The sequence below is a fragment of the Somniosus microcephalus genome, chromosome 21, assembly GCF_052327205.1.
Source record: "Somniosus microcephalus isolate GS21.2 chromosome 21, FLI_Smic_1.0, whole genome shotgun sequence".
In the NCBI taxonomy this organism is placed as follows: Eukaryota; Metazoa; Chordata; class Chondrichthyes; order Squaliformes; family Somniosidae; genus Somniosus; species Somniosus microcephalus.
Window position 1 is genome coordinate 56,119,886 of NC_141007.1, and position 22,065 is coordinate 56,141,950.

The 22,065-nt window shown below is 47.5% G+C and overlaps 1 protein-coding gene across 2 annotated transcripts in view; it reads right to left on the bottom strand.

Annotated features, from left to right (window-relative positions):
• The window catches only part of tbc1d16 (TBC1 domain family, member 16), a 141,996-nt gene extending 126,735 nt beyond the window's left edge, over nt 1-15,261 (bottom strand). For both annotated transcript variants that reach the window (XM_085963681.1, XM_085963682.1), the window contains exon 1: nt 14,777-15,261. The gene's annotated coding sequence lies outside the window, so the exon portion shown is untranslated. The remainder of the gene's footprint in view (nt 1-14,776) is intronic.
• Nucleotides 15,262-22,065: the final 6,804 nt, after the last annotated feature.

The following is a 22,065-nucleotide window of genomic DNA, read 5'->3' on the forward strand; positions in this document are numbered from 1 at the left end:
CAGGACATCACTGCAGGAGTTCATCGGGGCAGTGTCCTAGGCCCAACCATCTTCAGCTGCTTCATCAATGACCTTCCCTCCAACACAAGGTCAGAAATGGGGATGTTCGCTGATAACTGAACAGTGTTCACTGCCATTCACAACTCCTCAGATAATGAAGCAGTCCATGCCCACATGCAACGAGACCTGGACGACGTTCAGGCTTGGGCTGATAAGTGGCAGGTAACATTCGCGCCACAGAAATGCCAGGCAATGACTATCTTCAACAAGCGAGAGTCTAACCACCGCCGCTTGACATTCAACGGTATTACCATCGCCGAATCCCCCACCATCAACATCCTGGGGGGTCACCATTGGCCAGAAACTTAACTGGACCAGCCATATAAATACTGTGGCAACAAGAGCAGGTCAGAGGCTAGATATTCTGCGGCGAGTGTCTCACCTCCTGACTCCCCAAAGCCTTTCTACCATCTACAAGGCACAAGTAAGGAGTGTGATGGAATACTCTCCACTTGCCTGGATGAGTACAGCTCCAACAAAACTCAAGAAGCTCGACACCATCCAGTACAAAGCAGCCCGTTTGATTGGAACCCCATCTACCACCTTAAACATTCACTCCCTCCACCACCGGCATACCGTGGCTGCAGTGTGTACCATCTGCAAGATGCACTGCAGCAATGCGCCAAGGCTTCTTCGGCAGCACCTCCCAAACCTGCGACCTCTTCCACCTAGAAGGACATGGGCAGCAGGCACATGGGAAAACCACCACCTCCAAGTTCCACACCATCCTGACTTAGAAGTATATCGCCGATCCTTCATCATCGCTGGGTCAAAATTCTGGAACTCCCTACCTAACGGCACTGTGGGAGTACCTTCACCACACGGACTGCAGCGGTTCAAGAAGGCAGCTAACCACTGTGGTGTATGTAACCTGTTCCACCTTAAGAGAACTTAAGCCTGGTCCACCTTAAGAAAGGTACTACTTTCTTTGGCTGCTGTATACGTAATACCGGTGGTGACCACACCGGTATATAAGCACAGTGTAATAATATTGTATTCAGTATAGTCCGACCTCCAACCAGTAAAGACCTGTTGAATTTACTTTTGTGGTCTGTGTAGTAATTCTCACTATAACACACAGACTTAACAACCACCACCTTCTTAAGGGCAATAAATGCTGGCCTTGCCAGCGACGCCCACATCCCATAAATGAATTTTTAAAAATGTTACTCACATCAAAGCGATGCATTTCCTTATTAGCATCACACTAGCCAATGAGTTTAAGGTTAATTTCCAGGTTCACAAATCCAAGTCACTGACATAATCTGGACAGATCCTCTCCGAATTCAGCCTGCATAATTACACAGACATAGATTTATTTTCTCTCCAGCCTTTCCCCATAATCACCTCTTTTGAAGGGAATGATTTATGCTGGCATTGTTTCACAGGTGTTGGGATTTCACTGGTACCTTGCCGAGCTGGACATTCTTCAAAAGTAAGCCTGAACAGCACGCATATGTGGGCTACTTGATTGTACAGGACCCTGGTTGATATCTCCTTGTAGCTCAGGTACCCAAAGTCTAATTGTAGCACCCACACCACCACCCAGGCTGGGCCCAATTAACTTAGCACAAACCAGAGACTGACTTAATCACAGGCTCTCCTGGTTTTATGGTTCAGCACTACAAAGTGCATTCATCCACTGAGGCACTCAAGCAAGCAGGCACTGGTGCATTTTGAACAGCTAACAGTGTGAAAACCAAGTTAATAAGAACCTGTTGACCGGATGAAATTCGATAGGCCTGGTTATTTTAGGCCACGAGTATTAATTGTCTGTCTCGTGCCACAATATGTCCGACAATATGGAATAGCCCACTCCAGGCCTCCTGTTAATGCTGACCAGCCAACACAAGAATTTCATCTGCTAATCCAAAAAATTAATGTGACCGGTTTCAGTCTATCCAACAATCTTCCCGAGAACTATCAAATCCAGCAGTCTTCCTGAGAACTATCAAAATTCATACAGATAGAGAAAACAAAGTTAAAGAATAGGAGCACAATATTAATCTTCCAGTAACCAGAGATTTACTAGTGTTTGACAGAGGCGTTTACCCAAATTTAAAATAGTCACAGAGATTTTCTCTGCATCACTAACAGAGTCTGCAAAAAAGGTCCCGGCAATGACCTCCCTTCACCTATTCACATGACGTTAGAGCATTTCAAAAGCAATGGCCAGTCAGCAAAGAACAACTCACACCTCCACACCGAGCATCACTAAGGAATAAATACCACCAACTGAGAAAATTCAAATGCAACCCAGGAGGGATCAAAACCTGGAAGGACACAGCATTATTATGCTAAACATTGACTAAATAACCTTTGAAAATAAAAAGTAGAATTCAGGTACCCCACTTTGGTACCATGCCTTCTTTCCAAACTATTTCCTTTGGATACAGGAAGAAAATGGGCCTAGTGATGGTAGTGATTGAACAGCACGATGAGGGGGTAGGGGGTGGGGAAGAGTTAAGAAACTCCTTTCTCTCCTTCTGCACGGTGACTGGTTCCTTACTGCATTATAACTTGAGGCAATCCTTGCAGGATGGTAGTAGATCTCTGGCATCCATTCGAACTTGGATGCATACTTTCCTGCCAACAGTGGAGCCCACACTGGAGTAAATTCCAGCATACAGACGTACAAAAGACTGTACAGCCACCTTCATGGAAACGGCAGAGCAAGTTGGCTCCCTGATCAAAGGCTTAGTTCATCACAGCCAGACAGTCTCCTCCTGGAACCTCAGACAGCAGCACGCCACCAAAGCGTCAGAACGTTTTACCACAAGGGATGTGGGGGTCAGTACCAAGCAGCAGCGATGCCTCAGAGTCCACTTCTGTCGAATCCCTGGCTGCATTTCCTCCTAACACAACACAAGATTCCCTAAAATACACAATAGCAATAGTCCAAGACCCTACAGTAAAAGGGGCCGAGGAAGCTACTTTATCTGTAAATACATTGACATGGCTTGTTACACTTAAGTGTGTTCAAATCTTTCAGTGGTTTTACAGTGTTCAGATGTTATGAGCACCGCAAGCCAATAAGACATAGTTGTATCCAGGCTGCTCTCATGTCTCCTCTCAACCAACTTGCAGAATTAATAGCAGATACCCAATGGTTGCCTGCTGATATTCTAAATCATATTGTACATGGCCCAGAGAGTCCATGGAGAGTATGAAGTTGGGTTATTTCACTATTTTTTTTTTTTTTTTAAAGGCCATTTTTGCCCCCCCCCCCGCCGCCACCCACAAAACTAAAAAAGGCACAGATTGGACTGCAGATGGATTTACAGCTTGCATTTGTGGCCCCGAGGTAAATGTAAACTCATATTAACGCAGACATTGGCAGAAGGAATGCTGATTTTAGACACTGAAATGTTGATGCTGCCAAGAGAAAAATTCAAATGCCAAGAATCTTAGGATTGACACTCAGGTTAACAGAAATCTTATCCAAGTGCAGTTGTTCAGATTGTCATTGGACCACGGTGCACATCCTGAATTGTTTAGGTTTATCATCTCAGTGGGGGTATAAGAGGGGAAAGAGGCAAGCAGCACTGAAATGGTTTCTCACAGTGAGGACAAATTAATTTGTGCTCTGTGCTGCTACAGTCAAGTAATTTTTGCAAACCTCATGAATGCAATTCTTAGGCATGACACAGTAAGTACAACATTTTTTCTCATATTTACTCATGTAATTAATATTTTGTTTATCATTCTGTATAGTTTCACTTGTATTCCTTTCGGGGTACACGAAGCCCAATCGACCCTGCAAAGTCCTCCTCACCAATATCTGGGGACTAGTGCCAAAATTGGGAGAGCTGTCCCACAGACTAGTCAAGAATCAGCCTGACATAGTCAGACTCACAGAATCATACCTTTCAGCCAATGTGCCAGACTCCTCCATCACCATCCCTGGGTGGGTCTGTCCTGTCCCACCGGCAGGACAGACCCACCAGGGGTGGCGGCACAGTGGTATACAGTTGGGAAGGAGTGGCCCTGGGAGTCCTCAACATTGACTCCGGACCCCATGAAGTCTCATGGCTTCAGGTCAAGCATGGGCAAGGAAACCTCTTGCTGATTACCACCTACCGCCCTCCCTCAGCTGATGTATCAGTACTCCTCCATGTTGAACACCACTTGGAAGAAGCACTGAGAGTAGCAAGGGTACAGAATGTACTCTGGGTGGGGGACTTCAATGTCCATCACCAAGAGTGGCTCGGTAGCACCACTACTGACCAAGCTGGCCGAGTCCTGAAGGACATAACTGCCAGTCTGGGCCTGTGGCAGATGGTGAGAGAACCAACACGAGGGAAAAACCTACTTGACCTCGTCCTCACCAATCTACCTGTCGCAGATGCATCTGTCCATGACAGCATTGGTAGCAGTGACCGTCTTCACACTGAGGACACCCTCCACCGTGTTGTATGGCACTGCCACCATGCTAAATGGGATAGATTCAGAACAGATCTAGCAGCTCAAACTGGGCATCCATGAGGCGCTGTGGGCCATCAGCAGCAGCAGAATTATATTCCAGCACAATTTGTAACCTCATGGCCCAGCATATCCCATACTCTACCATTACCATCAAGCCAGGGGACCAACCCTGGTTCAATAAGGAGTGTAGAAGAGCATGCCAGGAGCAGCACCAGGCGAACCTAAAAATGTGGTGCCAACCTGGGGAAACTGCAACACAGGACGACATGCATGCTAAAAAGCAGAAGCAGCATGCTATAGACAGAGCTAAGCGATCCCACAATCAACGGATCAGATCAAAGCTCTGCAGTCCTGCCACATCCAGTCGTGAATGGTGGTGGACCATTAAACAACTAACAGGAGGAGGAGGCTCCATGAATATCCCCATCCTCAATGATGGTGGAGCACAGCACGCGAGTGCAAAAGACAAAGCTGAAGCGTTTGCAACCATCTTCAGCCAGAAGTGCAAAGTGAATGATCCATATCCTCCTCCTCCTGAGGTCCCCACCACCACAGAAGCCAGTCTTCAGCCGCCAATACGATTCACTCCACATGATATCAAGAAATGGCTGAGTGCACTGGATACAGCAAAGACTGTGGGCCCCGACAATATCCCGGCTGTCGTGCTAAAGACTTGTGCAGAACTAGCTGCACCTCTAGCCAAGCTGTTCCTGTACAGCTATAACACTGGCATCTATCCGACAATGTGGAAAACTGCCCAGCTAGGTCCTGTCCACAAAAAGCAGGACAAATCCAATCCGGCCAATTACCGCCCCATCAGTCTACTCTCAATCATCAGCAAAGTGATGGAAGGTGTCATCGACAGTGCTATCAAATGGCACTTACTCACCAATAACCTGCTCACTGATGCCCAGTTTGGGTTCCGCCAGGACCACTTGGCTCCAGACCTCATTATAGCCTTGGTCCAAACATGGACAAAAGAGCTGAATTCCAGAGGTGAGGCGAGAGTGACTGCCCTTGACATTAAGGCAGCATTTGACTGAGTGTGGCATCAAGGAGCCCTAGTAAAACTGAAGTCAATGGGAACAGGGAGCAAAACTCTGCACTGGCTGGAGTCATGCCTAGCACAAAGGAAGATGGTTGTGGTGGTTGGAGGTCATTTATCACAGCCCCAGGACATCACTGCAGGAGTTCCTCAGGGCAGTGTCCTAGGCCCAACCACCTTCAGCTACTTCATCAATGACCCTCTCTCCATCTCAGAAATGGGGATTGATGGACCTTCAATAACCACAAAACTAGAAGTTATAGACTTAAACAAGTTGGCTTTTAATCACTAAGATCAGAGCTAACATCTCAACACACCGACTGGTTCACAGGAATGAGTCATACAGATCCTGGGATCTTTATGTAAGAGAAGTCAGGGGCGGAGCCAAGAGCCAAGACCTGGAACCTCCCAGGTTAGTCGGGAAAGAGGAAGTGAAACTATACACAGTGGGGGAGGGTAATATACATTAGTGCAAAACGAATACAGGATCAAGACAAACAGATTTCATTACATTCACCCCTTCTATAGATTTAGTCCATCGGGGTGATGTTTCTTAAAAGTTGGTATAAGTGAGTCTGTCAGGAGGTTTTGCAGTTCTCAGTGATCGGCGCAAAGCCGGTTGGGGTGCCTCTAGGGGAGTGGATTCTGGTTCCTCCGCTGTCCGGGCCTCCGCAGTGTCTTCCAGGTTATCTGCAGTGTCCTCCAGGTTAAAGTTGGGTATTGATACCTCTGGGCGTCCTGTCTCTTTGTAGTGTAGGTCTTCATCGGGTAGTCTCCCATCGTTCTCTCCGCTCCCTGAGGGAGCGAGGTCTTTTATGGAAACAGTGTCCTCTCGCCCGTCAGAGTATTCGATATAGGCGTACTGAGGGTTTGCATGGAGGAGCTGTACCTTTTCCACAAGGGGGTCCGTTTTATGGCCTCTCACGTGCTTCCGCAATAGTACTGTCCCCGGAGACGTCAGCCACGCGGGTAGAGATATGCCCGAGGTGGATTTCCGGGGGAAAACTAACATCTTTTCGTGAGGGGTAGCGTTAGTGGCAGTACATAACAGAGACCTTATGGAGTGGAGCACGTCTGGGAGGACTTCCTGCCAGCGAGAGGTCGGAAGGCCTTTTGACTTTAAGGCTAACGTGACAGCCTTCCAAACAGTAGCATTCTCCCTTTCCACTTGCCCATTACCCCGGGGGTTGTAGCTAGTGGTTCTGCTAGTGGCTATCCCCTTCGAGAGCAAGAACTGGTGCAGCTCGTCACTCATGAATGACGTCCCCCTATCGCTGTGTATGTAGTTCGGCATGCCAAACATGCAGAATAGATTACAGAGACACTTGATGACCGTGGCACTGGTCATGTCTGGGCAGGGAATGGCGAAGGGGAAGCGGGAATATTCATCAATTATATTGAGGAAGTATACGTTACGGTCGGCAGAGGGAAGGGGTCCCTTGAAGTCCAGACTTAGGCGCTCGAATGGCCGTGTGGCTTTGATAAGGTGTGCACGGTCAGGCCTGTAGAAACGAGGCTTGCATTCCGCACAGATGCGGCAGGCTCTGGTCATTGCCCTGACCTCCTCGATGGAGTGGGGCAGATTGCGGGACTTTATAAAATGGTACAGTTGGGTGACCCCTGGGTGACAGAGGTCGTTGTGGAGACCCTGTAATTTGTCCGTATGAATGCTGGCACACATTCCCCGCGATAGGGCGTCTGGGGGTTCATTAAGGGCTCCCGGCCTGTACATAATATCATAGTCGAACGTGGATAGTTCGATCCTCCACCTGAGTATTTTGTCATTCTTGATTTTCCCCCTTTGTTTGTTATTAAACATGAAAGCCACCGACCGCTGGTCGGTGAGCAGGGTGAAACGTTTGCCAGCTAGGTAGTGTCTCCAGTGCCGCACTGCCTCCACTATAGCCTGTGCCTCCTTCTCGACAGAAGAGTGCCTGATTTCAGGTCCCTGAAGGGTTCGGGAGAAGAAGGCCACAGGTCTCCCAGCCTGATTGAGGGTCGCAGCTAAGGCAAAGTCTGACGCATCGCTTTCGACTTGAAAGGGAATGCATTCGTCCACTGCACCCCTTTCTGCACCCCTTTCAATGTCCTGTTTAATACTGGTGAAAGCCTCCCGAGCTTCAGCTGATAGTGGGAAGGACGTCGATTTAATGAGGGGTCGGGCCTTATCAGAGTAATTGAGCACCCATTGGGCATAATAGAAAAGAATCCCAGGCACCTTTTTAAAGCTTTGGGATTGTGTGGCAGGGGCAGTTCCTTTAGGGGGCGTAATCGGTCAGGGTCCGGTCCAATTACCCCATCTTCCACCACACAGCCGAGGATACAGAGACGGGTTGTGTTGAAGACACATTTGTCTTCGTTGTAGGTTAGATTCAGCTTTAGGGCAGTTTTTAAAAATCTCGCAAGATTTAGATCGTGGTCTTGCTGGTTGTGCCCGCAGATAGTGGCATTGTCCAGGTAGGGGTAGGTAGCTTGTAGTTTATTCTCGTCAACCATGCGGTCCATCTCACGTTGGAAGACCGAGACCCCATTTGTTACTCCGAAGGGCACTCTGAGAAAATGGTAGAGGCGCCCGTTCGCCTCGAAGGCGGTGTATGGGCGGTCCTCCGTTCTAATGGGGAGCTGGTGATACGCGGATTTGAGGTCGATAGTCGAGAAGACTCGGTATTGCGCAATCTGGTTGACCATTTCTGATATGCGGGGTAAAGGGTAGGCGTCCAGCTGGGTATAAATATTAACAGTCTGGCTGTAGTCAATTACCATCCGTTTCTTTTCGCTATTTTTAACTATGACTACTTGGGCACGCCACGGGCTGGTACTGCATTCAATAATGCCTTCCCGCAGGAGTCTGTCCACTTCCGCCTTGATAAAGTGTCTGTCTTCCAGACTGTACCGTCTACTTTTGGTCGCTATGGGCCTACAGTTCGGAACGAGATTAGCGAATAAAGAGGGCGGGCTGATTTTTAAGGTTGATAGGCCACAGACTGTGAGTGGCGGCTGGGACCCGCCATATGCTAGCGTGACACTTTCGTGGTGGCACTGGAAGTCCAGGCCCAAGATTACATTAACACAGAGTTCTGGCATCACGAGGAGTTTAAAATCCTTGTAGTCCGTGCCTTTTACAGTCAGTGTTACCACACAGTAGCCCAAAATGTCCGAAGTGTGGGGCTTAGCAGCCATAGCAATTCTGCTCCGTGTAGGGGTTACCGTTAATGAGTGCCGCCGTACCAGGCTAGGGTGGATAAAACTCTCGGTACTCCCACAGTCAATTAAACATTTCGTTAAATTCCCGTTTACCTGTATGTCCATCATGGATTTTGTCAACGGGTGTGGCCTGGATTGATCCACCGTGATCGAAGCCACTGTTGGGCCCTGGGCGGCCGTTGAGTCGGGAAAAGATGGCGGATCCCAAGATGGCGGCCCGCACGGCACGCACGAGGCGGTGACGGAGTTGGAAATCGGATTCCCTCTGCAGACTTTGCTAAAATGCCCCTTTTTCTTACATTTGAAGCATGTAGCGTCCTTCGCTGGGCATCGTTGTCTGGGGTGCTTGGCCTGGCCGCAGAAGTAGCATTTCGGGCCTCGAGACATTGCCGCTGTAGTAGGACTCCTGGGTGAACTTCTGTGTGGGGACTCCGGCGGCGTAGAGCTGGTCTGAGACCTGGATGGGGAAGATGGCTGATTCCAAGATGGCAGCCCCCTCGGCGCGCACGAGGCGGTGAGGGCCGCATGGCCGGAAGAATAAGAGTCAGAGTTTTTCTGGGCCACGTCCAGCGATCGCGCAGTGGCCACTGCCTTTTTTTAAGTCCAGGACCTCCTTCTCCAGCAGTCTCTGCCGGATATAATTCGATTTGAGGCCCGTGATGAAGGAATCACAGACCAATTCGTCAGAGTACGCGTTGGCCGTCACGGCCTTGCAGTTACAGTCCCGGACCAGGTCCTTTAGGCCCTGTAAGAAATCGTCCATTGATTCCTCTGGTCGCTGCCTGCGTGTAGCCAGCAGATGTCTGGCGTACACTTCGTTTACCGGCCTCTGGTATTGGGCCTTCAGGATAGTGATGGCCTCCGTTTAAGAGGTGGTGTCCCGGATGAACGAATAAATCCGATGACTTACGTGAGTAGTCAGTAGACTCAGTTTATCTACCTCGCTAGCGGATGAGGCCCCCGCAAAGAGTTCGAAGCATTTGAGCCAGTGTCCAAATTGATTTGATGCTTCAGCAGAATGTGGATCCAAGTCCAGACGCTCTGGTTTTAGGAGTCGATCCATCCTAGTATTCTTTAGTGATTAAAATTGATGGGCCTTCAATAACCACAAAACTAGAAGTTATAGACTTAAACAAGTTGGCTTTTAATCACTAAGATCAGAGCTAACATCTCAACACGCCGACTGGTTCACAGGAATGAGTCATACAGAGCCTGGGATCTTTATGTAAGAGAAGTCAGGGGCGGAGCCAAGAGCCAAGACCTGGAACTGCCCAGGTTAGTCGGGAAAGAGGAAGTGAAACTATACACAGTGGGGGAGGGTAATATACATGAGTGCAAAACAAATACAGGATCAAGACAAACAGATTTCATTACAGGGATGTTCCCTGATGACTGCAGTGTTGTGTCTTTCACAACTCCTCAGATAATGAAGCAGTCCGTGCCCGCATGCAAGACCTGGACGACATTCAGGCTTGGGCTGATAAGTGGCAGGTAACATTCGCGCCACCCAAGTGCCAGGCAATGACTATCTCCAACAAGTGAGCGTCTAACCACTGCCCCTTGACATTCAACGACATTACCATCGCCGAATCTCCCACCATCTATATCCTGGGGGTCACTATTGACCAGAAACTTAACCAGACCAGCCACATAAATACTGTGGCAACAAGAGCAGGTCAGAGGCTGGGTATTCTGCAGCGAGTGTCTCACCTCCTCACTCCCCAAAGCCATTCCACCATCTACAATGCACAAGTCAGGAGTGTGATGGAATACTCTCCACTAGCCTGGATGAGTCCAGCTCCAACAACACTCAAGAAGCTCGACACCATCCAAGACAAAGCAGCCCGCTTGATTTGCACCCCATCCACCACCTTAAACATTCACTCCCTCCATCAGTGGCATACAAGATGCACTGCAGCAACTCGCCAAGGCTTCTTCGGCAACACCTCCCAAACCTGTGACCTCTACCACCTAGAAGGATAGCAGGCGCATGGGAACACCACCACCACCACCTCCAAATTCCCCTCCAAGTCACACACCATCCTGACTTGGAAGTATATCGCCGTTCCTTCATCATCGCTGGGTCAAAATCCTGGAACCCCCTCCCTAACAGCACTGTTGGAGTACCTTCACCACACGGACTGCAGCGGTTCAAGACGGCAGCTCACCGCCACCTTCTCAATGGCAGCTAGGGATGGGCAATAAATGCTGGCCTTGCCAGCGACGCTCACATCCCATGAACAAATAAAAATATATGCCTAATTAACAAGCCTTCTCTCCCTTACATAGGAACATAAGAAATACGAGCAGGAGTAGGCCATACGGCCCCTCGAGCCTGCTCCGCCATTTAATATCATGGCTGATCATCGACCTCAACTCCCTTGGTCTCTGCATTTATTCAACTCACGGAGATGGAATTCTGCTCCATTTACTTTCATCTCCAAAGATTTTTAGTAATCTACCAAATATTTAAAAAATACAAAAATCATGCATAATACTTTCCAACCTTACTCTATTTGTGATTTTGTAGAACTAGTGCTGTCGCCCTCGAAGGATTAAGCAGCCAGCTGCTGCCATAGCAACAATCAATTATAAAAATGACAGGTCAGCAATGCAAGTGGAATCGGCACCTGGCATTACAAGCTGCATGATCCACATTATAATCACTATTCATTATAAAAAATATCACAGTGTTTGAATTTGGAGTATAAAATTCAGTTATAAACTGCCTCACTTAATCACTTTGATTCAAATTTTAAAGTGGCCCCTTGAAACTGAAGGGCTTCAGAATTTTTACCTAAAAATCCATCCAGAATTTAGTAGAATGAAAACACCCTTTAGAATACAATACATCCTCAATGTGCATCATAGACTCTCAAATCCCAAGCCAACCCTCCAAGGGTGTCAGCCCTACAATCCACCCACAGAATAGTGTTTCTGGAAGTTAGATGTACAGACATTCCCTGGAAATGTCAGTAGCTAAAGCAGTCATCATATACACCAAAATATCCTGAAAACTTGCATCAAACTATCACCAGGTGTCCACTGCAGAAGCTGGTATGTTGGAAGCAATCGCAAATTGTTTGAAGCAATTAAATATTTTAAAAGCACTGAATGCACACTCAGCAGGAATAACAGAATATTTTAATCTGTACAAATTATTGGGGAGGGCTATATAAACAGGGATATCACACACATACAATGAAAAGGCAGTTTTAAACTACAACTTCCAACATCCTTTACAGTGAATTATGGATACCTAAATGTCAGTTCACTGTGTTCTAGATACCAACTGTACCATGCAAAGTCACTCACTTGGTACAAAAGCTTCAGATTTGCAATATGATTAAAAGGCACTCAGTGAAAAGTGCAGCTAACTTTCCTCCTTCCTGCAGGATGCTCAAGAAAATCCAAGGATGAGGAATACAGTGCATAAATTACTTTTGTTCCAAATATACAGGTGTTTTAAAATGATCAACTGGATGTTTCTTTATCTTCAATCCCCTGCAAAGTCTTTTCCTTCTGAAACTAGGTGTACAACACAATGACAATACGACATGGTCACAAGAACAAAAAGTACACGTCTGGAAAAAATGGAGGAGCCAAAGCTGTGTTGATAGTAATTTATGGCTGGCAAGCCTGAAATTTGTGACAAAGGTAAAGACGGGTAGTCTCAAACAGGGCCATAAACTGCAATCTGACAATTATTTTAATAATACTGTTTTGAAGTGATCGAACAGTCCAAGCTACGTACCAAAGTATCATATATTCCACCACTTGGTCTGACCCTGAACTCCTGACTGTCAGCTGCCAAACCTCTAATCTCCTCTCCTATCGTCAGTCCAGGTTTGGGTCCTTCATGGATGTGGCCACAGCATGCTCTGCCCTAGGCATCATCCTCAGCTGTGGCCAACAGAGCACCTGTCACTGTCTTTCCCAGAATAGCACCTCCAACTGTCTCAGCCCCCTTTCCCAACAAAGATCACACCCAGGTCATTGATTGGGCACAGCCTTTCTAACATCCTTCTCATCCACTATCCTCCAACTCTCTTAACTTCCAGCCTGTTCAACACGACGCTCCAGAATGTTCACTACCTTGTGAATAAAGGCCCTCCCCATCCATGACCTCATGCTCCTCAGCCTGGATAAGTATACCAACATCCTAGGGCCTAGCTGAAATCTGGCTCACAATTACTGACTCCTTCTACCCTTTCCATGCAACCATGGTGTGCCATCCCTACTTGTCTTCCTAGACCTCTCGGTGGCATTTGATAATTACCACTCAGAGGTGGTAACTTCCGAGGTGCTGTCTTTTAGATGAGACATTAAACCAAGGTTCTGTCTGTCCTCTCAGGTGAACGTAAAAAATCCCATGGCACTATTCGAAGAAGAGCAGGGGAGTCCTCATAGTGTCCTGGACAATATTTATCCCTCAATCATCAACACTAAAATCAAATTATCTGGTCATTATCACATTGCTGTTTATGAAACCTTGATGTTTGCAAATTGGCTGCTATGTTTCCTACATTACAACAGTGACTACACTTCAAAAGTACTTCATTAGCTGTAAAACACTTTGGGACATCCTCAGGTCACAAAATGCGCTATGTAAATCCAAGGTCTTTTTTTCACTCCATTCCCATCCATTGGATTTTCTACATGGTATACCTGGGAAAACTACATTCTTGATTCTAGGTCTACCTTTCCAATGTAGCCAGCATATTTTGAGCAACAGCTTCTCTTCTCATCCCGCATGGTCAGCTCTTGAGTATCCCATGGCTCCAACCTCGGCATCCCCCTTTTCCTCTTTTACATGCTGTCCCTCAGAGATGTTATCTGTGGGAATCTGGCAATTTCCATATGCATGATGACAATATCCAGCTTTATCTTTCCACCATCAATCTTGACTCCACAAGTACCTCAGTTTTATCACATTGTTATTTGACATCAACTTGTGGCTAAGTCGGAACACCCCCTAAATGCAACTCCCAGCTGCTTGATCAGGTTAAGCCACACATTGCGCAATGTCCGTGTTCTATTTGTGCCCTGTTCTCTGACCAGATTTTGGAACAGCTTCTTTCCCAGGGCTGTCATCCTACTGAACTCCACAAATAAACTCTAAAGCCTGCACATCTGCCAATGCACTTTATTATGGTTATGTTTATGTTAATGTATTACAAGCCAAATGTATGTTGAATGTTTAAATGTCTTAATCTAAATGTACACTCTCGGGAGCCGCAAGCCTACATTTCGTTGCACTGCACTTGTGCACTGACAATGACAATAAAAGTTGATTTGATTTGATTTCTATCTTCAAACCCTAAATCTAATCCATCTCCATGACCTGACCACTTAGTTCCACCACCACACTTCTGTTATAGTTCCACCACTACACTTCTATTACCTCAAGAATCGACTTCTCAAATTACCTCCTTACCATCCTCCCAAGCTCCACCTTACACAAATTCCAACTCGGTCAAAACGCCACTGTCCAAATTTTAAAAAAACGCCACTGTCCATATCTTGTCCCAGACTAAATCCCATTCACCCATCACCCATGTCCTTGCTAATCTCCATTGCCTCCCTCTTCCCCAACAGATACAATTCAAAATCTTTGTCCTGGTCTTCAAATCAACTTACCCCAGATCCAGGTCAAATAACCTGTCAACATCTATTGTCTAGGTTCACACTTACAAAATAATGTCCACTTGGCGAAATGTTGAAGGCTTGGGGGAAACTATACCCAGCAGTAGTCAGTGCCTGCAATGATGAGGAAATTAGGATTTTTAAAAATATCTACAAAACCAGATTTACAGTCTGCCAGCGTGTTGGTTGTCATTGTCACTGCTTTCCCTGTCTGAAGTGGCTAGTGCCCTAACTGCCCACCACCCCAATACAACAAGGATGCCCCTTTAAAGCGCTGTTTCAGCCTTGGTGCTGGGAAGCACCTTAAACACTAAGCACATTTTGATGTGAGTCTACAACTCCAAGTACCTTTAAAATGTAACTTAACAACTTGAAACAAGCAACGAAAGTGCTTACCCTCTTAAAGCCCAGTGTAGTCTCTGCCCCGCTGATTCAACATCCCCTCAAAAGACTGAATGCGGACTTGGATGCTGCTCAGCTCCACTCTGCTGTCCCCCAACCTTTCCCTGCTTTTCTGGGACACGTTGAAGCTGGAGAAACAGTGGCAGAGCAGGAACGAGTTCCGGTTCACTGTGAGTCAGAGGCCGTTTCCTGATCGGAAGCCGGGAATGAAACAAATGAGCCGGCGAGACCCGAATGACAGGAGGCCAGGGCCGGGAGTCCCGTCTCCAGGGAAACCGTGCCTCAAGCCGGCAGCCGCAGCGGCGCCCTCTTTACAGTCGCCGCATCACAGACATTAACGAATAAACAGTATTAAAACAGTGTTTTAATGGGATCTTTGTACCGTCGGCGGCGATTACCACAGCACAAAGCGGGGGCTCTGGGCTTCCCTTGGGATGGAGCGGCGCGGCCGGGAGGGGGGCAATGCCACCGATTGCAGCTCCAGACCCTGACACTGCGGCGGGAGAGGGGGGGGGGGGGGGCAGTCACACGCCGCCGGTCGGCTAACAGGGCGACTCTGCTCTTCCCGCCATTGAATCCACTGCCTCAGATGGAGCTTAATGTTCGGTCCACCATCCACCACCCCCGGGGCTTCAGTGACTCCCCCTCTCCTCCTCCCATCGCTGCCGCCCCGAACCCACTCCCCCCAACAGTGGTGCAGTCCGATCCCTGACTCGGGCAGCGGCCGGGCGGGGGGAGGTGGTTAGTTGTTTGCGTTTCTTAGCAACAGAGAACATGGCTGCTGGGGAGAGGTACTCTGCATTCCCATTCAGATCGTATTCAAAACACTTTCATTTCAGAGTCATATAAAATTATTGTTGCTTAATTGCTCGCAAAATCAGAGAACTCAAAATCATTTGGAAAGTTTGGTGAATATTTCCATTAAAAGATTGGCTGTTTTTACTGCGTCCAACAACAACTTCCATTTATATAGCGCCTTTAAAAAAAGTCTTGCATTTATACAGTGCCTTTCACGACCACCGGACGTCCCAAAGCGCTTTACAGCCAACGAAGTACTTTTTGAAGTGTAGTCACTGTTGTAATGTAGGAAAAGCAGCAGTCAATTTGGGCACAGCAAGCTCCCTCAAACAGCAATGTGATAATGACCAGATAATCTGTTTTAATGATGTTGATTGAGAGATAAATATCGGCTAGGACACCGGGGATAACTCCCCTGCTCTTTTTCGAAATAGTGCTATGGGATCTTTTACATCCACCTGAGAGAGCAGACGGGGATCTTGGTTTAATGTCTCATCCGAAAGACGGCGCCTCTGACAGTGCAGCACTCCCTCAGTACTGGACTTTTGTGCTCAAGTTTCTGGAGTGGGACTTTAACGTAGTAAAACGTCCCGAGGCGCTTCACAGGAGTGAATATCAGAGAAAAGTTTGACACCGAGCCACATAACATGATTTTAAGACAGATGGCCAAAAGCTGGGACAAAGAATTGGTTTTAAGAAGCGTTTTAAAGGAGGAGACAGAGGTAGAAAGGCAGAGAGGTTTAGGGAGAGAATTCCAAAGCTTTGGACTTAAACACGGTGTAAAGCACTGCCACAAATGGTAGAGGGATTAAAATCGCAGATCCACACAAGAGGCCAGAATTGGATGAGCGCAGAGATGGTGTACAGCCGCACAGACAACGCAGCGAGGTGTAATTGGATGGACACCACTCACCCAGCTTTCTGCCTGGATTGTGTAATTTGATCCAGTCAGGTTGGAATCATCATTGCAGCCTTCATGCTCTGGTTCCATTCTTATCTATCTAATCGTAGCCAGAGAATCACCTGCAACGGTGACAACATCCGAAAACACAGCGTCAGTTTCCACACATACGCTGATAACACGCAGCTCTACCTCACTACCACTTCTCTCAACCCCTCCACAGTCTTTAAATTGTCAGATTGCTTGTCCGACATCCAGTTCTGGATGAGCAGAAATGTTATCCAATTAAATATTGGGAAGACTGAAGCCATTGTTTTCGGTCCCTGCCACAAACTCCGTTCCCTAGCTACTGACTCCATCCCTCTCCCTAACATCTGTCTGAGGTTGAACCACACTGCAACCTTGGTGTCATATTTGACCTGGAAATGAGCTTCTGGCCACATATCCGCAGCATAACTAAGACCGTCTATTTCCACCCCAGTAACATCGCCCGTTTCCGCCCTTGCCTCAGCTCATCCGCTGCTGAAACCCTCATCCATGCCTTTGTTACCTCTAGACATGACTATTCCAACGCACTCCTGGCTGGCCTCCCACATTCTACCCTACGTAAACTTGAGGTCATCCAAAACTCGGCTGCCCGTGTCCTAACTCGCACCAAGTCCCGTTCACCCATCACCCCTGTGCTCACTGACCTACATTGGCTCCCGGTTAAGCAACACCTCTATTTCAAAATTCTCATCCTTGTTTTCAAATCCCTCCATGGCCTCGCCCCTCCCTATCTCTGTAATCTCCTTCAGCCCCACAAACTCCGCCCCCCCCCGAGATATCTGCGCTCCTCTAATTCTGCCCTCTTGAGCATCCCTGATTATAAATGCTCAACCATTGGTGGCCGTGCCTTCTGTTGCCTCGGCCCTAAGCTCTGGAATTCCCTGCCTAAACCTCTCCACCTCGCTACCTCTCTTTCCTTCTTTAAGTTGCTCCTTAAAACCTACCTCTTTGACCAAGCTTTTGGTCACCTGCCCTCATTTCTCCTTATCTGGCTCGGTGTCAAATTTTTTGTCTTCTAATACTCCTATGAAGCGCCTTGGGACATTTTACTATGTTAAAAGTGCCAAACGTGATGCAGAGACACAGAGTGTCCATAGCGCCTGGTCTGCACTCAAGGCCTCCATAATCAGCAGCTGTGAAGAGACGCTCGGTCACTCGACCAGGAAACACCAAGACTGGTTCGACGAGAACAACCAGGAGATCCAGGAGCTAATAATCCGCAAGCGCAAGGCATTCCTGATCTGGAAACAGCAACACAACTCGAGAGCAAGAAAGCAGCTCCACAGACGCCTGAAGGCCGAGGTCCAACAAAAAACTCGCGACCTAAAGAACAGATGGTGGGTGGAGAAAGTGCAGGAGATCCAGCAGCTAGCTGACAACCACGACGTCCGTGGATTCTTTAGCGCAGTCAAGACCATCTACGGCTCAAGCACCCAAGGTTCTACCCCATTGTGGGCCAAGAATGAAGAGGTACTCATCAAGGACAGAGAGGCAGTCAGTGCCCGCTGGAAGGAGCATTTCGAAGATCTCCTTAACCGAGACTCTGTCTTCGACGCGAGTGTCCTCAACTCCATCACGCAGCATGCTACCCGCCACCATCTCAGTACAACCCCAGCCCGGCATGAGGTTGAAAAGGCCATCCGACAATGAAGAACAAGAAGGCCTCAGGAGCAGATGGAATCCCTGCCGAGGCACTAAAGCATGGCGGAGAAGCACGATTGGCATGAATTCATGAACTCATTTCTCTTATCTGGAAGGAGGCGAGCATGCCAGGGGATCTCAGAGACGTCGTAATTGTGACCCTCTTCAAGAAAGGTGACAAGTCCAATTGCGGTAATTACAGAGGAGTTTCCCTGCTGTCTGCCACAGGGAAAGCCATCGCAAGAATCATCCTCAATCACCTTCTCCCAGTGGCCGAAGAGCTCCTCCCAAAGTCGCAATGCAGATTCCGCCCACTAAGGGGCACAATGCACATGATCTTCACCGCACGTCAATTACAAGAGAAATGCAGGGAACAGCACCAACCGCTGTACATGGCCTTCTTTGATCTCACAAAGGCCTTCGACACTGTCAACTGTGAGGGATTATGGAGTGTCCTCCTCAAATTCGGCTGCCATCAAAAGTTTGTCACCATCCTCCACCTGCTTCATGATGACATGCAAGCCATGATCCTGACCAACAGTTCTACTACAGATCCAATTAACATACAAACCGGGGTCAAGCAAGGCTGTGTCATCGCACCAACGCTCTTCTTGATCTTCCTTGCTGCAATGCTCCATCTCACCCTCAGTAAGCTCCCTGCTGGAGTGGAGCTAATTTACAGAATAAACGGAAAACTGTTCAACCTCCGTCGCCTCCAGTCCAGATCCAAGGTTGTCCTATCCTCTGTCATCGAATTACAGTATGCAGATGACACTTGCGTCTGCGCTCACTCGGAGGTTGAACTCCAAACCATCGTCAACACCTTCACCGAAGCGTACGAGAGCAGGGGTCTTACACTAAACATCCGTAAGACAAAGGTCCTCTACTAATCTGCCCCCGTCACACAGTACTGCCCCCCAATTACCAAAATCCACGAAAAGGCCTTGGACAACGTGGACCACTTTCCATACCTCGGGAGCCTACGGTCAACAAGGGCAGACATCGATGACGAAGTCCAACACTGCCTTCAGTGTGCCAGTGCAGCCTCCGGTCGCCTGAGGAAGAGAGTGTTTGAAGACCAGGACCTCAAACCCGGCACTAAGCTCATGGTCTACAGAGCAGCAGTGATACCCGCCCTGCTGTATGCCTCAGAGACATGGACCATGTACAGCAGGCACCTCAAAGCACTGAAGAGGTACCACCAACACTACGTCCGCAAGATCCTGCAAATCCATTGCCAGGTTAGGTTCACCAACGTCAGTGTTCTCGCTCAGGCCAACATCCCCCGCATCGAAGCTTTGACCACGCTTGATCAGCTCCGATAAACGGGTCACATTGTCCGCATGCCCGATACGAGACTCCCAAAACAAGCGCTCTACTCGGAGCACCAACACAGCAAGAGAGCCCCAGGTGGGCAGAGGAAACGCTTCAAGGACACCCTCACAGCCTCCTTGAAAAAGTGCAAGATCCCCACTGACACCTGGGAATCCCTGGCCCAAGACCGCACAAAGTGGAGGAGAAGCATCCGGGAAGGCGCCGAACACCTCGAGTCTCTTCGTCGGGAGCAAGCCGAAGCCAAGCACAAGCAGCGCAAGGGGCGCACATCAACCCAAGCACCCCACCCACCCGCCCCTTCAACCACCGTCTGCCCCACCTGTGACAGAGACTGTAGGTCCCACATTGGACTCATCAGTCACTTGAGAACCCATTTTTAATGTGGAAGCAAGTCATCCTCGGTTCCGAGGGACTGCCTAAGAAGAGAAGATATAAATAAAGTTGTTGTTGTTGCTAACATTCCTGAGTTCGGACAATGCAATTGTTAACACTGAAACAATAGCAAAATACTGTAGATGCTGGAAATCTGAAATAAAAACAGAAAATGCTGGAAACACTCAACAGGTCAGGCAGCACCTGTGGAGGGAGAAACAGAGTTAGTGTTTCAGGTTGATAAACTTTTATGAACCTGAATCACAACCTGAAACAAAAACTCTGTTTCTCACTCCACAGATGCTGCTTAATTTGCTGGGTGTTTCCAACATTTTCTGTTTTTATTGCAATTTTAACACTCCTGAGCTCAAACAACGCACAGTGTTAACATTCCCCACAGTTCAGACAACAACACACAGTGCTAACACTCCCGAGTTCAGACAACTCACTTAAAAAGATTAAAATTTGAATCAGATCATTAGAGGCTAAAATATCCTTTTTGGAATATAATTCTTACAGTGTCTGATAAGTGACATGATTATGATGGAATAGTCAGGTTTGTTTTTTGGTAAACCATCCAAATGTGATGTACAGGAAACTTTCGATTTACCGGCACCTAAATAACCGGAAATCTCGGTTAACCGGCAAAATTCAGGAGTAGGTTCAGGTAAGTTTTACTTCATATTACAGGAAACTTTCTGGTATCCGGCACTGACGGGACCGAGCTGGTGCCGGTCGATCAACACTGCCGGAGAAACCAGCGCTAATGTTAAAACATACGGAGCTTCTGAGCTCTATATCTAGCAACAAACCCTGTTGCTTAGCAACAGCTTCAAAACAGTCGGCGCAGCTTGCAAGTGTCTCTGTAGCTAAGCAACAGCTTCAGCTAGACGCTTGCAGAGCCAGGAATGGAGAAAAAAAGCAACGAAAAGTAAAAAAAGTTATCTGAACCGACTCCTGAATTTTGCCGGTGGATAGAGCATTCTGGAGATTTAACCTCCGTTTAAACGAAAGTTTCCTGTACTTGCCTTCCTCGATCTGTTGCTGTGCAATTGGGTGTGGCTGCAGCTGTTGCTAAGCTACAGATACGCTTGGAACTTGTGGCCATTGTTCTGCACCTGTTGCTAAGCAACAGGGTTTGTTGCTTTATACGGAGCTCTCAGCTCTCCGTATCTTTTACTATAGCTCTTGGTTATCCGGAATTTTTGATGAACCAGCACCACGTCGGTCCCGTCGGTGCCGGATAAAAAAAAGTTTCCTGTACTTGGATAATACTAATCTCAGTACATCCATGGAGCTCAGATTTCTTGCCAGAGCTAAAGACTATGAGAGAAAAGTACTCTTCAAAAATTCCGAGGCCTGGGCAGTCAACATTCCAGCCTGTTTCAGGTGGTAGGCCCCTTTTAGTATGAAAATCAGGATCCTATGGTGTACATAGGACCTTGATTACCATTTTAGAACTGGTCAGAGCATAGGCCATGCACTCTGACATGAAACAACTGAGCGGCCTGCGGGTGGCGCTGTCCAGGGAGAGTATAAATACTCGGGCACAGGCCCAGCTTGCGCAGGACATTCTTAACCGTGAAGGACACAACTAGACCTCCATGTTGTAAAACAGTTGATTAAAGCTTTGTTTAACGCTTAGACCAAGTGCCTAGTAGTTTTCTTACGTCACGCTCTTTGACCAGTTTCACTGGTGATAGAGCCAAACGTCCTGAAAAGCTCATTTTTACATTGGGCCAGATCTTGATGGAGTGGGGCATTTCACGGCGTGCCCCGTTAATTAGACTTTTTTCTACGCCCTTCAGTTCAAAAATTTTGTGTGCCTAACTTGCTGGAAGTGTGAGCTGATGGCGAGGGCAATGGGATATCTAGGAACTCAGTGAATGGTGTTCTCCATAACCAATGAGATTTAAGGATTGAGAAAGAAAGAGAGGAATAACTGAGAAGAAGGGTAAATTAGAGTCAAATCAGGTACAGAAAGAAAAATAAAGAGGGAAAGAAAGATTGGGTTAAGAGAGAGAAAAAAGAGACAGAAAGGAAAAATAAGAAACAAAATGAAAACATTTACAATTTGACATTTTAAAAATCTCTCAGAACAATTTACCACCTTAAGGAATGAGACTCCATAATTTAAATTGTTCAATTTCTGGGCTAGAGAGGTTGATTGACATTGTATTAACAATTA